Source organism: Bos indicus x Bos taurus, chromosome 10 (assembly GCF_003369695.1).
Source record: "Bos indicus x Bos taurus breed Angus x Brahman F1 hybrid chromosome 10, Bos_hybrid_MaternalHap_v2.0, whole genome shotgun sequence".
In the NCBI taxonomy this organism is placed as follows: Eukaryota; Metazoa; Chordata; class Mammalia; order Artiodactyla; family Bovidae; genus Bos; species Bos indicus x Bos taurus.
The window spans coordinates 65,756,618-65,778,709 of record NC_040085.1 but is presented as its reverse complement, the minus strand read 5'-3'; the positions used below and the strand labels follow the sequence as shown (position 1 = coordinate 65,778,709).

Here is a 22,092-nt window from a genome sequence, read left to right as displayed (position 1 = left end):
GAGGACAAAATCTTTCTCATTATAGATTGGAAGCTCGCTTCTAAATTCTTTAAAATGAACACATTGCAAAGGGGGAAACAGGAGGAATGCAATGAAAAGATAACCTGCTGCATGGTTACTGGTGGCCTAGACACGTGGCATCACGTGGGCCCTGACATAATTGACTCCTGATATCCCAAATAATTCATCCCTGAGAGTTTAAAGTATATTTAGTGTGTGCAATAGGGAGGCTCTTCTGTGACAGACTTTGCAGTGGAAATGTGTATTTGTTGCGCGAATATTAGAACTAATTTGGATTCTTTTGCCACCACTCTGACTGTGGTGGGACAGGGCCCTGCAGCTTTCAGGGAGCTTGAAGCAGGAACTCTTGAGTCATTCAGAGTATGGGTTCATATCACTGTACTGTAACAGGCATGTATTTCCATTTTATCCCCTAATTAGCATCCCCGTAGTGAAATGGTCACATGTGCACGGTGCTGCTCAAATATATTTATCCTCCAAAGTAAGGAAATCTGAAGTCTAATAAAGAGAGAATGGTATTGTGCAGGCCCATTCCCCTCATTAGTATATTTGAGAGACAAGTACCGCAGCAGGACTGACCGAGCGACCAAACGTCCAATAAAGAGCTAAGGCGATGGAAAAGTACTGCTGTGAATGCAAAGGCTTCAGAGCATATTTTACAGCTGAGTCTGGTACCATTCTAATCTCTGTGCAAGTTGCCCCATATGGCTTGGACCCTCTGCTGCCACGTTAGACATTAGAAAAGAGAAAGTGGCAGTCTTTTCAAACGATTAAGGCAGACCACGGTGAATAGCCTCTGCTCTCCTCCGCACTGAGGGATCCTTTGAAATCCAGTCTCCCACTGAAACTCGGCGCTCTCAGCCTCATTATCTATGAAGAGAGTCTGAAAGGTTGTTCTGAGGCAGCCGAGCGCTGGCGGTGCTGCGCAGATGACTCGGTGCTGCCAGCAGGTTATTGGAGCCCTGGGGTTCTTCTGGTCTCACCTGCTCCACCTCAGCGGGTGGGAGGAGCAGCCTCCCCCAGGCTGTTCTTAATCACTGTCTGTGGACAGGAGGGTTGCGCTCAAGTCAAGTGCGACTCCCCACAGCAGTGGGGTCAGGTCAGCTTCTGTGGTTTCCTCAAGCCTCTGACAGTGTAAACGCATTCATGTTCATATATTCACAAGTACGCTCTTCTCCCTGGCTTTGAAGTTATCCTGCTAATGCTGGTGCTGGGCTAAGTTTTGGGAAGGTCCAGAAATATTTAGAATGAGGTTTGGCAAATATCATAGCACATACTGTCAAGGAGCACTGGGCTTTATTTACTGGCATGTGCTTGTCCTGACAAGGTCTATTTATGAAGCTTTCTTACCTTTCGGAGACCTCTGCTGCTGTTGCACTGAAGACCAGATGAGCTTCATCATATTCCAGTTTCCCTTCTCTGTGCACCCCCTGAGCTCCTACTCCCCTGTTATTTTGCTTCCCCACACCCTCAAGGATGGCCTCTCAACATCACAGGGTAGATAAATTTTCACTGTTGCAAGGTTGACCCTTTTAGGAATGTCTTAGTTGAAAACAAATGAAAAATTCTCAATAAAACATTAATACCCAATGTGACTCATCAGGGTGGGAGTGCAGTATATTTCCACCTATTTGATTGCAGAATCTTTTATTAGAGTGTGGTGTAGGCTTCATCATCTACGGAGCATTCTTTGAGAAGTAGTGGTCTCTGGGTACTCACCTCCATTCCCAGCATTCTGATTACTTTTCCTTGCAGTTCAAAAGCATAGTGTCAGACCAGCCACCAGGACGTCATGTGGGAGCCTGTTAGAAATGTCAGGCTCCTTCCCAGACCTACATACTGATTAGAATCTGCATTTTATCAAGATGTCCAAGTGATTCCTATTCATGCTAAGGCTTGAGAAGCAATGCTTTAGACCATGGAAGTCAGTATTAACATTCTGACCTGAAACTGTTCTGAAGAACGTCACCAACAACAACCAAAAGACCTCTTTTCAGTCTCATCTTTCTTGTTCTCCTGGATACTTTAATGTTGTACTGCTGAACAGTCCTTAAAACATTAGTGAGAAAATAATGTATGTTCAAAATAAATAAATGGAACATAAGAAATGGTGCAAAATAAAAAGTTTAAGTTCTCCTGATCCAACCTTACATTTCTAAGTCTTAGAGATAACTGCAGGCTTCTGTTTTTGTTGTTCTTATTGCTTTCAGAAATTTTCTTTGTGTATTTTGGTATACATGGGTTTTTATTGCACAAGTGATATCATATTGAACAGACTATTTTAACTTCTTTTAGCAGTAAAATCAGGGACACCATTAGCTCACATGGAGACTGTTCTCTTCTCAAAACTGTCTTCCTTTATCTCCCTGATGTTTCTCCTTCTTGGTTATCCCCTCAGTCTCTGACCTTTCCCCCAATCTCTTTTGCTACCTTCCTCCTGATTCCTTTGTTTGACCTGAGTCCTTTCCCTGTCTTCCTTCTTCCCTCATTTTCTTGCTCTCATCCACACAGATTTTCAGCCACTGCCTCATGTGTAGCACCTCCCAGGCTTTGGAGAAGTCTTTCATTCTGGGCTCCAAGTCCATTTCCTCACTCTTTAGTGAACATCCTATAGACTACCCCCCTCCACCTCACATTTAGTACATTGATGTCCTTTGTCAAAATCTGCTCCTTTCCTTCTTCTACTCCCTTCCTGAGTGAATGAAGGGATATCATTCAGGCTTCACTCTGGTATGGATATTCAGATCAGGTCTGGATCTGAGTAAAGGCTGAGTAAAGACTGAGTGGCCTGAGACCAAGTTAGAGGAAGAACCTGATTGTAAAACTTCAGTGGAAGTGTTGGCAGTAGTATTTGGCTGTACAATTATCCATATTATCCAGGATGCTCTTAATATTTGAAAAATTACCAAAAACAAAGTGCAAAATGTAAAAAAATAATTATTTGGAACTTTCAATAGGGCATCCAGTGATCCCAGTTTGAGAAATACTGGTTTAAGCCAGTGGTTCCCAGAGCATCCCAAAGCCTCAGCACAGGGTACCTCATAGTCTCCTGCTGACTGAAAATGCAGATTCCTGTTTGGCCCCTGCCCTAGAACTGCAACATCAGGATGAGCATAAACTTGCACTTTTAATAAGCATGCTAAAGAGAATTTTTTCTGTAAGCAGATGAGCTAAGCAGCCCAACCTGTAGTGAAAAACACCTTGGTGAGCGTGCCCTGGGCATATGGTGCTTTTTAATGAGAGAGAGTGAGGGGCACTCGGCTGTTTCCATCCCATCCCGTGCCCTGGGAGGCAGGCCTCTGCACCTTCTCTCTGCAGGCACCAGCTGCAGCAGCTGGAGCTTGCAGGGCTTAGCCCTCTGTAGCAGGGAAAAGCTTATCTCCTTAGGGGAGTGATTTGCAAGAAGACTCCCAGATGGAGGTCTTCTCAAAAAGACCTAGCATTTATGATGTTTATTATTACTTTTCATTATTATTAATATACTAGATAGTGCTTCTGTCCTAAAATATTTTGGAGAGAACCAGAATAAGTGTGACCCATTTACTTTTCTTCCTGTAATTCTTTTTTTTAAAAAAGTTAACATACTTTAGTCCCATATTTATTTGCTTCCATGAAACTGAATTAGTAAAACAGGCCATAAAGGTTCTTGGACAGGATCTTTCTTTCACAATGCAGGTTTCACAATTGGCCCAAAGACTGATGTCCCTAATATTACAGCCGCTTCCCCCATGCCAGATTTCAACAAGATGGACCAGAAACTGCTGGGTAAAGTCTGGCTTCTGTGAGGATGTATGCAGTGTAAATATTTAGATGGAGACATTGAACCTTCCATTTTAGACTATTCAAAGCTATTAAGTTACTTTTATGAGATGCTGCCCAGTGGTAGAAGGTATTCTCTGTGCTGGTTTAGCAGCACAGAATGAGGCTGCCGATAGGCAGTTCACCTTATTGGTTTTTCCTTCTGCAACAGTTACAAGGTTAGCATTGTCCCAAATTGCATATTGATCTGCCTTTTAAATCGTGGCTTCAGGACCCTGGGAAGGTTTCCTTCTCAACCTTGAAGAGATTTGCTCCAAATCTTGGTGACCCAGCACTTAAACTGTTTCTAGGGACAGATATTTTTGACACTTCACCTACAGGATGTATATATAGATCCAAAATTGTTGTTGTAATATTTTGATGCCAAGTCCTTCAGACACAGTGAACCCAACTCCCTAGTAAATTTTGCCTGGGCACAGAGTGGGGCATCATTTCAGTTCAGTCACTCAGTCGTGTCTGACTCTTTGCGACCCCATGGACTGCAGCACGCCAGGCCTCCCTGTCCATCACCAACTCCTGGAGTTTATATAGACCCACATTCATTGAGTTGGTGATGCCATCCAACCATCTCATCCTCTGTCGTCCCCTTCTCCTCCTGCTTTCAATCTTTCCCAGCATCAGGGTCTTTTCAAATCAGTCAGTTCTTTGCATCAGGTGGCCAAAGTGTTGGAGCTTCAGCTTCAGCATCAGTCCTTCCAGTGAATATTCAGGACTGATTTCCTTTAGGATGGACTGGTTGGATCTCCCTGCAGTCCAAGGGACTCTCAAGAGTCTTCTCCAACACCACCGTTCAAAAGCATCAATTCTTCAATGCCCAGCTTTCTTTATAGTCCAACTCACATCTATATATGACTACTGGAAAAACCACAACTTTGACTATACGGACCTTTGTTGGCAAAGTAATGTCTCTGCTTTTTTTTTTTTAGATATTTGAAATACAACGTTATTCTGATTCTAAACGAAAAGGAATGGAAATGACAGTAACAAACAAGATCCCACCTCTCAATATTGTTGTGTGACTACAGCAGTCTTATATTTGAAACTCAAGGAGGAAACAGTTGTGTTCCAAACCACCTAAATATGCAGGTCCAAAAAATGAAAGTTTTTTTTTTTTTTTTTAAACTGCCACATTCACTCCAAAGCCCATCCATCTCCTTCAGCATCCAAAGATTAAGCACATGTTCTGCTTAGCTATATAATAAAGTGGCAAACACGCCACACCGCTGACATCACAGGACAGTTGCCTATAAAACTAGACTTCTGATGCTGGGCCCCAGCTTCACTTTCTCACAGGTCACCATCTTCATCCGGGAGAGCAGTTGTCTGAGTAGCCTCTAAATCGTGCTCATACTGTGCTGCCAGGGCTGGGTCCATGACCACCTCTGGCGGGGCAAGAGCAGACACAGCAACAAACTCCAAGTTAGGGTCTCCGGTCAGTTTTCTAGCAAGCCAGAGGAAGGGCTTTTCAAAGCTGAAGTTACTTTTGCCAGAAATGTCATAGTTCTGAAGATTCTTCTTTCGGTGGAAGACAATTGACTTTGCCTTAACCTTTCTGTCCTTAATATCCACTTTGTTGCCACACAACACAATTGGGATGTTCTCACACACTCGTACCAGTTCCCAATGCCAGTTAGGCACATTCTTGTAAGTAATTCTTGTAAGTAACTCTCAATGTTACATCAAACATAATAATAGCACACTGAGCTTGTATGTAATAGCCATCTCTCAGTCCACCAAAATTCTCGTGACCAGCTGTACCCCATACATTGAACTTAATAGGTCCTCTGTTGGTATGGAACACAAGAGGATGGATCTCCACACCCAAGGTAGCTGCATACTTCTCAGATTCACCAGTCAGATGACGCTTCACCAGTCAGATGGTTCTTCCAGTACCACCATCACCAACCAAAAAAAGTTTGAACTGAACTTGGGGTTCTCCTTGGGCAGCCATTGTGCTATTACTTCCAGAAGCATCTGCACGCCTGTCTGACTGAGCTGTCTCTGCTTTTTAATATGCTCTCTATATTGGTCTTAACTTTTCTTCCAAAGAGCAAGTGTCTTTAATTTCATGGCTGCAGTCACCATCTGCAGTGATTTTGGAGCCCCCCAAAATAAAAGTCTGTCACTGAGTGGGGCATAGATAAGCCCTTAAGATGGATCCAAGTCCAACCTGCCTGTAGAGATAAGAGTTCACAGATGGCATATGTTTTGGTGCCTCTGAGAAATAATGACCCTATTTAGATGGTGATCCTGATTCTCTATCTAGTCCCTTTATCCTTCACATAAATCATCTTTGCTTACCGATGCAGTCATGGAGATTGGATACTATAATCCACGTACATCTAATTTTCAGCATCAAGACTCCAGAGGAGTCTCCACTCCTTTCAAATGCTAACTTCACTTTCCTCTAAATCTGTGTGGGGCACTCACAGTTATGGTCTCTGCTTCTGAATCCTATCTTTGTAACCCCACAAAACACTGCTGTAATACAGATAACATAAATTTTACCCAAGGTTATGCCAGCGCCACCAAAGGAAGACCTAGTCAATTCAATTCATTCTTCCTTCCTTTCCTTCATTCAATATGGTATACTGCCTGTCTGATGCAGGCAATATAGTGATGACCAAGGCAGACATGAATCCACCAATTGCAGGGCTTCATTTGGGTGGGGGAGGGGCTGACATTAAATAGAAATCAACAGAATGATGTGTTCTCGTGAGAGAGTACTTGGTGGTAGTGGAACTTGGATCAGAAGGTCAGAGAGGAGGAACTAAGGAATCAACTATGGCAAGACATCATTTTAAAACATTCTGGACAACAGACAATACAAAAGCTACAGGCAAGAAAGTTCTGGGAGCGTTCTAGAAACTGAAAAAAAATGTCTCCATGGTTAGAGTTGTGTTGTTGTTGTTGTCGTCGTTGGTTTCCCTGGTGGCTCAGTGGTAAAGAATCTGCCTGCAGTGCAGGAGATATAGGTTCAGTCCCTAGGTTGGGAAGGGCCATGGAGAAGGAGATGGCAAGCCACTCTGGTATTCTTGCCTGGGAAATCCAATGAACAAAGGAGCCTGGAGGATATAGCCCATGGGGTCTCAAAAGAGTTGGACATGATTTAGTGACTAAACCACAGCAACAAGGTTGGCAGTGCCTTTTCATGCCCAGGCCACAGTGCAGAGTTTGGCCTTTATCATGATATGACAGGGAGAGGGAAGTAGCAATGAAAATAAAGAGGAATGGCTGAATTTTAAGTTTATTTTGAAGATTGTCTTAATTGGACTTACTGATTGGTGGATTGGTATTTGGGGTGACTTTATTCCCACATCTCTCAATTATATTTCAGTTTTTGTCACCATAATTATTATAAATAGATGCAAAAATATTTATAATAGGAAAAATACCCTAAACCTCAATGCAGTTTCTTTATTCACTGAAGCCAATTTTTTTATGTCTACTATGGGAAAATCATCCATTTGGGTAATGCTGGCTCTGAAATATTCTCTCCCAGGTTGAGCTGTATATCTAGTATATTTTTATGGCCAAGCATTGGGGGGTATAATAGTTATTAACGTGTTTTGGTGACAGTGATGTTTGAGTGGCTGAGACCGGAGCTGGAATAAGGGTCAAATATGGTACCTATGGAAGTTAAATAGGACATAGAGTGAGGTAGGCAAGGATGGGGGACAGCAAGTTGGTTCTTTAAAAAGAGTTAGGTATAATTTTGGCGAGGGCCAGGAACTCACAAAAGCTTCAGAAAGTCTAAAGTGAAATTCCAAATATGGATCAAAATTATACTAACAAGCAAAGATGGTAGCTTGCCAGAAAGCAGAGGATAAAGTCAGAGAAAAGGTAGTTTAAGGCAAACATTCAAACTGGGGTCTGAAGTGGGAACAAGTATATCACTGGCCCTAGTGAACTTCAGCTCAAGCCTGCAGTTGATTATTGTTATTTGTGATTACTCAGTGCTTCCTGAGTCAGCCTTATCTCTTTAATGGTCCTTTTGGGTTTTAAATGACCTAGGGGTCCTCTTCTGCCAAGGAAAGCCTTGATCCAGGACTCTTTCTCTCTTCTTGTGGAAACTGAGGGCATGTGGCAGGGAGAGTGGATTAGGGACTCAGTGGAGACATTTGTTTTTCTAGACAGTGTTTCTCAAAGTGCAGTTGGGGACCATTGACATCATAAACTGTTTGATAAAATACAGATTCCTAGGCTCACCTCCAGGATCTCCTAAGAATGGGCTGAGGAATCTGCTTCATTAAGTGGCTCCCCAGTAAATCCTAGGCACACCAGAATTTGAGAACTATCGTTCCAGGGACTGTGTTGAGGCTGATCTCTTAAAGCCCTCAGAGTTATCTGTCAGGTTTGTTTCTCTTAAGTGTCCCATCTTTTTCAGGGCCTGGGCCAGAATCCTGCCAGGCAGGTTTTCTGATTGAGCTTGCTGCTGCTGCTGCTGCTGCTGCTGCTGCTGCTGCTAAGTCGCTTCAGTTGTGTCTGACTCTGTGCGACCCCATAGACAGCAGCCCACCAGGCTCCCCCGTCCCTGGGATTCTCCGAGCAAGAACAGTGGAGTGGCTTGCCATTGCCATTTCCTTCTCCAATGCATGAAAGTGAAAAGTGAAAGTGAAGTCGCTCAGTCGTTTCTGACTCTTTGCGACCCCATGGATGGCAGCCTACCAGGTTCCTCCGCCCATGGGATTTTCCAGGCAAGAGTACTGGAGTGGGGTGCCATTGCCTTCTCCTGATTGAGCTTAGGTGTTTTAAATGGTTTATATGTGGGATTTAGAATGAAATTTGTACTGTCAACTCTGAGACGTCCACCTCCTTATAGGAGAAGTGGAGGGGGGATAGTGTGAGCACCACCTGGACTTACAGGCTTATTCTGGAGGTGCTACTGCTATCTTCCCACCCCACAGAGGCTCCAGAACAAAGACCTGCAAAGGGCGGGCAGGGACACAGCTAGCTAACAGTTCATGTTCCCAGTAGTTTGGGGCCTTCTGGTGATTTTGGAGGGAGAGCAATGAGCAGTCCTGAGAAGAGATCTTAGTTCCCTCCCCAGGAATTAAACCTGGGTGACCTGGATGAAAACCAAGAATCCTAACCACTACACCACCAGGGACCAGAGGCTAGAAGCAAAGTGGCCCTGGCTCTTGCCACTATTTGAAAGCAAGAATGTTTCAAGGAGGCAAATACTAAAAGCAGGTACAACATTTATTATTAGAGACACAGCACAATGTATGAAAGAGCACACAGGAAAACAGTTTATCCAACTCAGAAGCAGGGCAGAGATACACACCCAGAGAGAGTGCGGACGCCGAGGAGCTCAGGAAGTCAGACACTAGGCAGAGACACACACCTGGAGAGGAGTGTGGGTGTCCTGAGTAAGGAGAACCGCGGTACAGAGGGACATAAATCACTTATATAGGAAAGTCCTTCCGCGTCTTTGTTTCCTTTTGGCTCATTATCTTGATTCTTTCTTCATACTGCTGGTCCATGGACCCTCCCCAAGATGCGTGTGCAACTTTTTCCAAGATGGATCCCACGGCAGAGGCCTATGAGTGCATGTCCACGTTTATTATGGGTTGGGGTCCCCTCCCTTTTCAACCCCCAAGAAGCCTGTGCTTGTGCAGACAGGGAAGTCTTCCTTGACCTCAGGAGTGGATACCTTTTCTCTTTGCTTTAGCAGAGCTCAGCTTTTACCACTAGCTTTGTCCTTGGAGGGTCTGGGTGAGAACAAAGCTTGAATTTTACTCCACTTAACAGATACCAGGTGTCCAGCCCAGAGGCCCACTGTTTCCTACCTCACTGGGCCAGAGGAGTCCTCCAAATGGCCTCTGCCCATAGCTTAGAAAATTCATGGGAGGGGGAGAAAGCCTCAGCCTGGGGTTGAACTGTATGCTTCCAGTGACAAATGAAGTAGCAAGCTTAATCTTCTTACACAAGATCAAAAATTTCACTACCGCTGATAAATAATTCAGCTCAAACCTGCGTACTCTGGTAAACACAGCATTCTGATTTAACTCTTCTGGCTGGTACCTCTTTTACAACTCAGCTGAACACTGAAATCTTGGGAGATTTCTCTAAATGCAAAGCACTTACAAAAGCAGAATATGTGTTCCAAAGCTATCTTTTTTTTGTTTGTTTTTGCTCTCAAATTCACTTTTGTTTACCTCCCCCTAACATCTGTAGGAAATTCAATGCTATATCTAAAAACGCAGAAAAAGCCAAGTAAAGCCGAGAATGGCTTTCATATTGATTTTCTCCACTCACTGTAAATGTCTGTTGCCATCCAGTGGTTGTGATGAAAATATCCAACCTCTAGTTTTTAACCTCATCTGAAGCCACTAGGATTTGAAATTACACATTTCAAATTTACAGAGTTCCTGGGTTAGGATGTAAGAAAATGTATCTTTCAGTGATTTTCCAGTGTCCATGTGACTGCACCGTTTGTATAGGGATTGATCATTTAAATTGTCATCCATATTTTCCTTGAAATAAGCACGAGGACAGAGGTCCAAAAAAATTCCTAAAAGGGTAACCTGGTTTGTACCAGAATTAATTTTAAGTTAGCCATTTTGCCTGTGCCAAAAAATATAATATCATATAGGATTCATGAATCAAAGTTTCATACTAACTGGAGTTTTTTGATCAACACCCTCCTTTTATATTGAAGTCAGGATTTGAGGTACAATTAGTTGTTCTCAGTGATGTTGCAGGGGTAAAAGAACCAAAATTTGAGATAAGGTCTCCTGGCTCTGATCCAGTGCCCTTTTCCAACTAAATTGATTTCCAGCTAGTTGACTTGTTTGTAAGTAAACCTAAATGCTTCTCTATGTGATGTGGCTTTATAATTTGGAGGTTAAGATCTAATATCTTAAACATATACTGCTGTAAATAGTTTTATAATGGTGCATGAAGCACAGTTAGATCAAGTGGTAGTGTGGTGAGTGATGTGGAAATTCAGTCCAATCATCTGGAGAGGATTTAATTTTTTTTTTTTTAATTTTTAAATTTTAGGTTAGCCAAGTGATGGTCAAATCACTTTACATAGAGTCACAGTTTTCTCAAATGTTAGGCAAATAAAATCATAAATAACTTGGTTCTAGATAATTTTGATATAAGTAGAATGGCCTCACTGTTGATGTGTCCTTTTTATTTTTTCTCTCTTCCCTTTGTTGGGGTCCACATTTTAAAGCCCTTTCTTATTCTGAAAACAGAATCTTGAAAATTTGAGTAGATTTTATTTATCCCACAAGTCTGTGCTCTACTTACAAAGCCAAAAATCCTGGCTTTCACTTTGACTTCTAAACCCCTAGTTCCTGTGTAGACCACAACTTTCCCTCAGATCCTGTTCAGTTCAGTTCAGTTCAGTCACTCAGTCGTGTCTGACTCTTTGCAACCCCATGGACTGCAGCATGTGAGGCCTCCCTGTCTATCACCAGCTCCCAGAGTTTACGAAAACTCATATCCATTGAGTCGGTGATGCCATCCAACCATCTCATCCTCTGTTGTCCCCTTCTCCTCCCACCTTCAATCTTTCCCAGCATCAGGGTCTTTTCCAATGAGTTAATTCTTCATCAGGTGGCCAAAGTATTGGAGTTTCAGCTTCAGCATCAGTACAGCAGAGACCAATGCCCTGGAGACTGATGGCAAAGTCCTCTTTGAAAAAGATACTTTCAGATTTCAGCTATACTGTTCATCTGTCAAATCTGGACTGATTGCCTCTAAGATGAGGCATAAGATCGTTCACTTGAAGTGTAAGTTTTATCTCCCTTTTGTATATTTGTTCTTGTGATTTATATAATGCTCATTTTGTAACGGGTAAAGATAGATCAGTTTCCACCAAATTGATACTTCCTCTTCAATATTTTGCTTTCCTGGAGGCTCAGCTGGTAAAGAATCTACCTACAATGCAGGAGACACTGGTTCCATTCCTGGGTTGCCACAATCCCCTGGAGAAGGGAACAACTACCCACTCCAGTATTATGGCTTGGAAAATTCCATGGACTGTATAGTCCATGGGGTCTCAAAGAGTCAGACCCGACTAAGTGACTTTCACTTTCACTTCACTTCCGTAGTGTAGCATCATTGCTGGGTAAGACTGTTTAGTCAGCCACTGCATTTTCTAGCCCTCTTTGCATGTAGATGAAGCTAAACACCTGATTGTTATCAGTGGAATGTAAGTGGAAGCGATGTGGGTCACATCTGGGGGCAGGGCGGCTAAGATGTAGTTGTGCCTTTTCTTCCTTTAGGCTGTAAGGGATAACAAAAGGGAAGGAGCCTGGGCCTCTGAATGACTGCTTGGAGGGAAGCTGCCTGCTAATGAACACACATATTGCTCTATTAAGTTAGCCCCAAAACAGATTGTTCCCATGGTAAGGGTTATTTGTTACCATAGCCAGCCTCATCTTGACTAGTATGGTAACTCATGATGTAAAGGTGAGGTTAAGAAAGAAGATCTACAGTTAGAATGTATGTTGGACCATATGTTCCATGGTTGTATAAGTTTTATGTTTTGCCTCTCCTTCTCTCTACCTTTCTCCTTTGTACTCTCCTTTGCTGATGCTAATTGATCCTACTCTTAGAAATACTGGTGAGGTGTGGTTCAGTTCAGTCACTCAGTTGTGTTCGACTCTTTGCAACCCCATGAACTTCAGCACGCCAGGCCTTCCTGTCCATTGCCAACTCCCGGAGTTCACTCAGACTCACGTCCATCGAGTCAGTGATGCCATCCAGCCATCTCATCCTCTGTCGTCCCCTTCTCCTCCTGCCCCCAATCCCTCCCAGCATCAGAGTCTTTTCCAATGAGTCAACTCTTCGCATGAGGTGGCCGAAGTACTGGAGTTTCAGCTTTAGCGTCATTCCTTCCACTGAAATCCCAGGGCTAATCTCCTTCAGAATGGACTGGTTGGATCTCCTTGCAGTCCAAGGGACTCTCAAGAGTCTTCTCCAACACCACAGTTCAAAAGCATCAATTCTTCGGTGCTCAGCCTTCTTCACAGTCCAACTCTCACATCCATACATGACCACTGGAAAAACTATAGCCTTGACTAGACGGACCTTTGTTGGCAAAGTAATGTCTCTGCTTTTAAATATGGTATCTAGGTTGGTCATAACTTTCCTTCCAAGGAGTAAGCGTCTTTTAATTTCATGGCTGCAGTCACCATCTGCAGTGATTTTGGAGCCCCCCAAAATAAAGTCTGACACTGTTTCCACTGTTTCCCCACCTATTTCCCATGAAGTGATGGGACCAGATGCCATGATCTTCATTTTCTGAATGTTGAGCTTTAAGCCAACTTTTCACTCTCCACTTTCGCTTTCATCAAGAGGCTTTTTAGTTCCTCTTCACCTTCTGCCATAAGGGTGGTGTCATCTGCATCTCTGAGGTTATTGATATTTCTCCCAGCAATCTTGATTCCAGCTTGTGCTTCTTGCCGCCCATCATTTCTCATGATGTACTCTGCATATAAGTTAAATAAGCAGGGTGACAATATACAGCCTTGACATACTCCTTTTCCTATTTGGAACCAGTCTGTTGTTCCATGTCCAGTTCTAACTGTTGCTTCCTGACCTGCATATAGGTTTCTCAAGAGGCAGGTCAGGTGGTCTGGTATTCCCATCTCTTTCAGAATCTCCACAGTTTATTGTGATCCACACAGTCAAAGGCTTTGGCATAGTCAATAAAGAAGAAACAGATGTTTTTCTGGAACTCTCTTGCTTTTTCGATGATCCAGCAGATGTTGGCAATTTGATCTCTGGTTCCTCTGCCTTTTCTAAAACCAGCTTGAACATCTGGAAGTTCATGGTTCACGTATTGCTGAAGCCTGGCTTGGAGAATTTTGAGCATTACTTTACTAGCGTGTGAGATGAGTGCAATTGTGCGGTAGTTTGAGCATTCTTTGGCATTGCCTTTCTTTGGGATTGGAATGAAAACTGACCTATTCCAGTCCTGTGGCCACTGCTGAGTTTTCCAAATTTGCTGGCATATTGAGTGCAGCACTTTCACAGCATCACCTTTCAAGATTTGAAATAGCTCAACTGGAATGCCATCACCTCCACTAGCTTTGTTCGTAATGATACTTTCTAAGGCCCACTGGACTTCACATTCCAAGATGTCTGGCTGTAGGTAAGTGATCAAACCATCATGATTATCTTGGTTGTGAAGATCTTTTTTGTACAGTTCTTCTGTGTATTCTTGCCACCTCTTCTTAATATCTTCTGCTTCTGTTAGGTCCATATCATTTCTATCCTTTATTGAGCCCATCTTTGCATGAAATGTTCCCTTGGTATCTCTAATTTTCTTGAAGAGATCTCTAGTCTTTCTCATTCTGTTGAGTTACTGGTGAGGTAACTCTGAGCAAATTAGAAAATGACACTCTTGTCCTCAAGATGTTCTGTTGCTACTTATCTAAATATTGTCATAAAAACTGAACAAATCTTTAATAACCACAAGGTGATTAGTTCATGTTCTCTGGAATTCTGAAAATCAAGAAGCAGCTCTGCTGGTGACCCTCAGGTCCACTAGAACAGAAGCATAGAAAGTTTCTGTGAGACAGAACACTGGGAGAACTGAAGTAGTCCCACTGGTAGGGCTAACCCAGGGCAGGATCTTGGGGTCCTCTACCTCCCACATCTGGTGTATCCCTGACCTGAAGCTACTCAAGACCCCCACTTTGGAACCCAGTGCTCCTAAGATCACCTGCTTCCCTTTCAAAAATGCATTTTCTGTATCCTATTTCCCTGGGGTCCCTGATACTCTCCATTTCCTAGAGTGCACTATAGAGGTAATTTAACAAACCAATTCTTTTGTGTGTGTGTGTTAGCGAGCTACTGTGTGATCCCTTCTATGTAACAGATCTGAAGGAATGAACCACCCGATGGTAGAGCTGATCTACTCTAGAGAGTAGTTTTCTCAGTCCAAGACTCTGTTCTCAATACTAAGTGTTCTGAAACACAAATGTATCTGAATCTGATATAAACCAGAATGCCCATTTCCAGTTTACCTGGAGATGTGTCAGGAGAATTCCACCCCAATGTGGAGATAAGCTCATTGTTGCCTGGTGAGCATAGAATTGGGGCAAGAAGAGTAGATTGTTTCATTGAAAATTTCCATCATACTTTGGCAGCCTGTGAACTGTTCTGTTCTCTAAGGACTTGGGTCCTTAACTAGAATCAGAGCAGCTATTCCCTGCTGCTGCTAAGTCACTTCAGTCGTGTCTGACTCTGTGCGACCCCATAGATGGCAGCCCACCAGGCTCCCCCGTCCCTGGGATTCTCCAGGCAAGAACACTGGAGTGGGTTGCCATTTCCTTCTCCAGTGCATGAAAGTGAAAGTGAAGTCGCTCAGTCGTGTCCGACTCTAGCAACCCCATGGACTGCAGCCTGCCAGGCTCCTCCATCCATGGGCTTTTCCAGGCAAGAGTACTGGACTGGGGCGCCATTGCCTTCTCCGAGCCATTCCCTGAGCCCGTGCCTAAAGTGTTTCCCACCTGGTGGCCCCTTATCTAGAGTACCTTTCTCTAAACTCTGTATTGTTTTAACTGCGTATCGTGAACCAGCTGGGTTTGGATCCTGGTTCTACCATTTGTTACTAGCTGTGATTTTCGGCAGTTACCCTGTCTGCACTTAGATTTTTTCACTTGTTCTAAGTGGAGAATAGTACCAGCATCACAGGATTCTTGTGATAATTAATTTAGATGATTTATTACCCTCTCATTTTATTACTATTTAAATATTTATGTTAATAATAACCATACAGTGAGTGGAGCTTTGGAAGAATCTAGTCCAGCTACTCATTTAGTACAAAAATTCTTTCATAATATTTCAAATATCTTGCAGGTTATCTCTATATGCTGCAGTTTGATTGGCTGTTTTCCAATGATTAATATGAAGTTGACTTGATCTCACTAATAAACTCATTCCTAAGCATATTGTTGAATGGGTTGCCCATAGAGAGGTTTCTTAAAGCCAACAAATCCAACTGATCATCTTTTTGAGTAGTTTTTTTTCCCCAAAATACATATGCTTAGGCCCTACTTTAAATATCCCAGAGTATAATCTTTGAGTGTTACATATGTAGATGAGTGCTTTCAGTGTCCCTTGGGGGATTTAAGATGTCTATCCAGTTAACTGCCACTGCGTTAACTCCATCCATGGTGTATGGGCTCCCAATAGTCTCATTTGTTGTCTCTCCCTAGGCTCCAGTGTTCTCTACTTAGTTTGTTTGAGTTAGGCTATACTTTAGTAAGGAACCCTCAAATCTCAATGGCTTATCTCAACAGATGTTTATTTCTAGGTCATATAAAATCTTATGCTCATTGATGGGAGCTCTTTTTTTATCCAATTACAAAGGGATCCAAGCTTCCTCCCTCCCATGCCACTAAATATCAACATATAGCTTCCCAGGTTTCCACGCCAGGGGAAGAGAGAGCTGGAGGGGCATATTAGCTCTTCAAAGCTTCCTCCTGGAAATGAAACATGTCACTTTTGCTTATGGTCCATTGGCCAGAATTAGTAATGTGACTCTCCCCTGATGCATGGGACACTGTGGAAACTGGATGCATCAAGTCTTTATCACAGACCTCTTGTGTAATTATCTCTTACTGTAGATCTTCATAGTACTTATCATTACCCAGTATATTAAATATGCATTTTTATTGTTTATTTCTTGTTCTTACCACATAGATCTCAAGCTCTTTGAGATTACATACTTTCTTTCAGTGCTCTATTTCCAGTGCCTACAATGGCACCTAATAAGTTTGTAGAGACTCAATAAACATTTGGTGACTAAATGAGCAGTGACTCTAGACACACGGATGAAGCCCCAGAAGTATATTATGGGATTTTATTGTATGTCAGTGTGTTTTATAGATTGTGCTCTTTTCTAGGAGCTCATTTAAATGTTATTGAATCCAGTGAAAGATTAAAGAATAATAGGCTAATTAAGAAGAGAACATTGCTTGTGAATCCCCACTGTTGCTCATGAAGGGCATCTACCTCTTGGCTGAACTCTCCTAGAGTGATCAGCCCAGGAAAGGGCAAATGGAGTCAGCAAAGAAAGATGCTTTCTGAGGTTCCGCTGATAAAGCCAATAATAGATTTGAGTTGACAAAGCAGAAGGTGACATCACTGTAGGCCACTGTCCAGCTTTTCTTTGCTGAGCCTATGGAATTTGTGCAAGACTAGTCTGTTGAAACTTTATAACCCTCATAAAATGGGAAAACTTTCTGCAGCACATGCTTCTTGTTGTTTTGAATACAGCACAACTCAATTAAAATAAGGTTTGTTATTAAAGTTGTATTACATAGTGATTAAGGCATGAGCTCTGGAATCAGACAGCTTTGGGTTTGAACCCTAGTCTACCACTTGCTGGCTTAAAACTTCTGAGGCTTCATCTGTAAAATGTGGCTAGTAATTCCTACTCTCTTGAATTGTAATGAAATGTAAATTGAATACACTGAAACTGTTTTTAAGGAGCTTAGGCTAGTAGAAGACCTGGCACATTGTAAATGGAAGTAATTATTATCACATTTCATGATTTGATCATGTTTTCTGTACAGGCAGGCTGCCATCGTAATGGTGGTTATGAAGGGTAAGGCAGCACAGATGGGCTCCCCTTGGTAGATCACCCCTTGGCCTTCTGAGGCTGTCTGTATGGCAGGCCTCCAGATCATAGCCACAGTAGCCTGGCCATGCACCTGAGCTCCATCAGCATCTTGCCCTCCTTCTGTGCACTCAGCATTTCTGTTATCCAGAATGCGGAAGATCCAAGTGGACTGCTTCATCACCATTTGATGCTCTCCTGTCACACCTCATCTCATCAGTATTTAGCTTAAGCTCCCAACTATGGTCCAATCAGATTTCTCTCAACACAGAATGACCAGGCAGTAGCAGCTTAAACAGAAATAACCATTAAGACTATTTTCCATTACAGGGCTTCCCTATAGCTCAAATGGTAAAGAATCTGCCTGCAATGCAAGAGACCAGGGTTCAATCCCTGGGTTGGGAAGTTCCTCTGGAGAAAGGAATGGCAATCCACTCCAGTATTCTTCCCTGGAGAATTCCATGGACAGACAAGCCTGACAGGTTGCAGTCCGTGGGCTCGCAGAGTCGGACACGACTAAGCAAGTAGCACATGCACACAATGAACACACATACACTTTCCTTTAAAAGGGATGAATTCATGGCAGACTTGGAATGTTGCAGATGCCTCTTCCTCATTTCTCAAAGCATGACTCTACACAAAAAAGATTCACCTCTCTGATTTGTTTTTATGGGAAACTATATTTGAAATAACATTGGGGGCAAGGTTTAGCCACCTTCTCACCATTATAAACATGAAACCTCCCCTTTAGAATTAGACAGACAAACCCTTGAGGGTTTCTTATATAAAATGCTTCAGATGATGGCCATTTCTTTCAAAAATCACTTCCATTTTTTTTTTTATATACTTTCAGTTATCCTAAGTGGGGAGGAAACTTTGACATTCTTCCACTCCAGGGCAGTCTCTTGTCTGCCTGGTCCCCTAGAAGCAGGCAGACTGGCATCAGGCAGGGGCAGGATTTGTGCAGTATTTCTGTCCCCATCTAGGGAGGTTTCTTACAATATCTTGCTTACTTGGTAAATTTTGCTTTATCTTCTTTGTCCAACATTTTCATGATTTCAAAAATAATTGTTCATTAGCCCACTCCAGAAATCCACACAGGGTATTTCACAATAATATTTAAGCACTGACAAAGTGCTTAAAATAGTATGTATTTTAATCATTCTTTAAAGGAGACAAGATTAGGGTTGACCCTTCAAATACTTAATTCTTACCTCTGATTTGAATGAGCACTCATGCTTCTATTTTTTTCAAGATATTTAAAATAGATTATTGTAGAAAATTTCAAAGATACATTGGAGAGAATAGTATAATGAATTTCCAAATATAGAGCTACAAAATTTAACAGTACCATTTTTATCATGTTTCACCTAATTTTGGGGGGAGCATTTGAAAATTAAGTCACAGCCACCAATATGTTTCCTCTCCTAAATACTTCAGTGTGCTCTCTAAAACTAGGAACTTTTCTTATGTAACCACAGGACCACTGTTACATCTAATGCCCAGTTCATATTTAAATTTCTTTAAGAATCCTCTACATTTTTTCAGTTGGTCACTTTTAATTAGCCAATGAACAAATATCCCTCTTCTATTTTTCAGTTATACTAACTGTAATAAGAACATGAAACAGTGGAAACTTCCCTTGGTTAGTGTTTTATATGATGATTAGATATATTTTCTTTTTTCCCAATATTTAATATGAAAATTTTCAAGCATACAGACTAATAATACAGAACAATTGAAAGAATTCTTCAGCGCATACCTGTTTACATGGTCTTATTTTAAATTCTTTCCCTACCTTTTTATTGTGACTGGGACTTGATAGTCTTTATACCTCAGATTCAGTGAGAAAGTGAGTATTCTGTGACTCCTTTTTAGGTGGAAGCCTTATATAATGTTTGTAAAGCAGATGGATAATATGCTGATTACTTTGCATGGTTTATAAATCTTGAGGGTATCTTCTTCTCCAACTGGGTAGCCTATGCCAACCTATAAATATTCTTAAGCCTGGCTTTCAGTTGGCAGTATTTTTCTGGGGCATCCCCAGAGAGCCAGGTGCTGTGCTGTTGACAGCGGCATCACCATTGCGGGTTAAGTGAGAAAAGAACAAGCCATCCCATCTAATAATGAAGCAATTGGAACAGGCAGTGTGTTTACACCTTATGCAGTGTCAGTTGTATTTCAACAGTATCCAAAAATATCATGGAAAGGTACTTAGAAAAGAGAAAAACAAATCTGGTTTTTTAAATGTCTATCTGAGGGTTGCTGCTGTTGCTATGGAGATCAGAGAAGCAGATTTTCATGGCTTTACCACACTGAGCTTGCTTTTGAACAGATTCATGAGACTTATGAGCCTTTTTTCCTCCTATTCTAGGTGGTTTTGTTAGACATAACTTCGCCTGAATAACATTAACATACCGTTTGTGTGAAAGCACGTTAGATGCTAATGCTTGGAGTTGTTTTTAGCAGAACAGTTTAACAATACCAGATTCATTTTTCATCTGCATGTTTTTAAATAGACTCATTCTCCTAATCAGTGTTAACATAGAGCTCAGCTTGGAGCATAAGGAAATGTTAGTTTAATATTTTAGTGCCATCTGCTGTAAGTTTCATGGCGTTCTACCCCATCTGGTTTATTTGCAGCTATTCCTCCCCTCCTTTTTTTTTAGTCTTAGTAGAACGCAGCAAATCTCTTTCCAAATCTTTTGTAATATTTGGCCCTGTTCCTTCCTACTGATCACTGGCTGAGGCTTTCGTCAGAGGAATATGTTCCCTTGGCTCTGGGTGTTCATTTCCTGAAGACTTCGGTTTCGATTTAGTGGGATATGCGTGTGCATGCTTTCATATATGTGTGATAATGATCAAGCAGTTAACACATTCATAGACTTCTTTGCTTTATCTCAAATGATAGTTTGACTGTTGATGAGTGAATATTTGTAAATTCAGCAGCATCACTAGGTAAATAATTATTGAAAGCCTATTAACATGCCAGGCTTTTTCCTAGGCACAGTGAGGGTCAGGGGGAGAGTGGCAAACAAAGCAGATGCCCTGCTCCCGTGGAGTTCAGTTAGTGGAGGAGTCTAACAATATACAAGGAAACACATACTATAGTATCACATATTATAGTATAGTGATAAGTGCTGTGAATTAAAAAATAAAGCAGGCTAAGGGGAGCTGCTTTAAATAGGATGGTCAAAGATAGATGATAGAATTAAAATATTGCAATGAACACCTCTAACCTTAAGGTCACTAACAAGGACAACAAATGCGCCCTTCAGCCCTGTGCCTTGAGGGTCTTGTTAAAGTCAACTTATTGTTAATCAGTCATCTTTTAACATTAAGCAGAAACATTACACAGATGAAAAAACCTGTCCTTTAAGAGCTGTCAGACAGTTTGTGCTGTTGCTCTGGAACTTGGTGGACCTAGGATTTTATTTAGGTGAGCTGTAATTCAGCACATGATTAGAGCTCCCATATGTGTCTAATTCTCTGCTAGGTTCTGTGGGGACACCTGAGGACTTTAAGTCAGAACCTGCTCTCCAGAAGTAGCTTTTAAGTGAATATTCCACTAACCCTCAACCCATCCAGGGGTTAGAATAAATACAAATGGAAATGTAAATAATAGCACCACGTACCGTTATGATTAATTCTCACTACAAATACTGTCAGTTTTAAGTTCAATATTGGGTGTCAGAGGAGGGAAAAGTGTGAAGATATCCAGTGCACTTCTCTGTACCTACCCTCTTTAAAGATCGGTTTGCACCAAAGCATTGAGCACATGGAGATTGCTAATATTCCTGTCATTAGAAACAAAGGATTTTCTCAATTACGTAATTAGAGCAATGAACAACCCAGGTGGATTCCGGTGTACGTATTCTATGTGTTTGCTCACACATGTTAATCTACTGACACATTCAAGTGCGCATTCATTCATTAAGAATCAAATCTCTGGCACCTACTGCATGGTTGCGACGGGGCTGTGTCTGGACAAAGATAATAACAGTCTTTGCCCATGAGGCATTTGTAAGGACAGACAAATATACAAATTAATGCAATAAAGTGTTATAGGAGTAATAAAAGCCATACCTTTCCTAGCTCTCTCTATGTTACTGATTTACATTGCCATGATTGAGATGTTGTATGAGTACTCTGACCTTCCTGGCCTGGTTTTCCAATATCTTAAAAAATCTGGGGCACGGAAAAGTATTAGTAGAATAATGATTCCTATCCCTTTTTTACCTTGAGGAGAAAGATTGAATTGTCTGAAGTGATGACAGTATTTGTTTTGGCTTACTGTGAAATGAGCCACATAAGTAGAATTGTTGATTCAATAGCTTGAATACCATCACTAGATGCTGTAGTGATAGTACACCAGTGGGAGTTGAACAAACGGTAAAAATGTATTTTCTCTCTGTTTTTCTGTTTATACAGTGTACTTGAAGTCACTGGATAAGTTCAGAGACTCATTAGCCTTCTGTATAATTAGATAAAAATGCTTACCTCAGTAGAGGCTGATCCCAGGGTAGCTGCAAAGTGAGGTGGGTTGGTGCTGTGTTCATTCCTAAGGATGCACAGCTCCTCTGCCCTATGCCTGGGAGCTTGTGGTAGGCTGCATGAAAGCAAAAGTAAAATTGATTTTGGGAACAGGGGGAAGCTGT

General features: G+C 41.9%; 1 protein-coding gene and 1 pseudogene across 1 annotated transcript in view; one reads left to right on the top strand and one right to left on the bottom strand.

Annotated features, from left to right (window-relative positions):
• The window catches only part of RTN1 (reticulon 1), a 243,951-nt gene that overhangs the window by 133,091 nt on the left and 88,768 nt on the right, over window positions 1-22,092 (top strand). The window lies entirely within an intron of this gene.
• Window positions 4,961-5,829, bottom strand: LOC113900449 (annotated as a pseudogene).